At 32.9% G+C, this 596-nt stretch overlaps 1 long non-coding RNA gene across 1 annotated transcript in view; it reads left to right on the top strand.

Moving 5' to 3' along the window:
* LOC119590615 overlaps nt 1-596 on the top strand; it is a 1877-nt gene that overhangs the window by 534 nt on the left and 747 nt on the right. The gene's annotated exons all lie outside the window — the stretch shown is intronic.

Genomic DNA, 596 nt, shown 5'->3' with positions numbered 1-596 from the left:
TGTCTAGTAGTATAAGTACATGAAGTACCTTGTGGATTATTAGAGAAGCTTCTTCCTTACACAAAATCCAGTCTTTCTTCAAAATATAATAGTTTCTAATTCACGGCATTATTCTATTTAGTAATTCCACAACTTTTCCATTTAATTATGAACTAACTTCACTCTTCTTTGTATGATGCTCTACATCTCGAAGTCAGTTTGTCATAGCTCGTAGGAATCGGTGAAAAATTGTGCAAGAAGATTAATTTTATCATTGTTTTTTTCTTTTCTTTTCTTTTTGAGAGAGAGAAAGTTGCAGTTAGAATTACGCTTTTGCCAAAGAAAGTGTCATTTTTGGAGATGTGTGAATTTGGCAGCGCAAACCATCAAGTAGATCAATTGCTGAATGTCTTAATGTGATGATTGCAGTTGTTAATTGAAGAATTCTGCAGTGGATGCGGCTCAGTTTGTGTTAGAAATGATTCATGCTTGTGACCTCTTTTATAACATTATGCCAAAAAAGAATTATTGTTCACCAGATCAATGCAATTCTTTAAACAATCAGGTTTCTAGATATGTATATAAAGGTTTGTGGATGCAAAAGCCAAATATACTGC

The sequence above is a fragment of the Penaeus monodon genome, chromosome 27 (assembly GCF_015228065.2).
Source record: "Penaeus monodon isolate SGIC_2016 chromosome 27, NSTDA_Pmon_1, whole genome shotgun sequence".
Lineage (NCBI taxonomy): Eukaryota > Metazoa > Arthropoda > Malacostraca > Decapoda > Penaeidae > Penaeus > Penaeus monodon.
The sequence above is the reverse complement of the archived record's forward strand: the minus strand, read 5'-3'. Positions and strand labels throughout refer to the sequence as shown.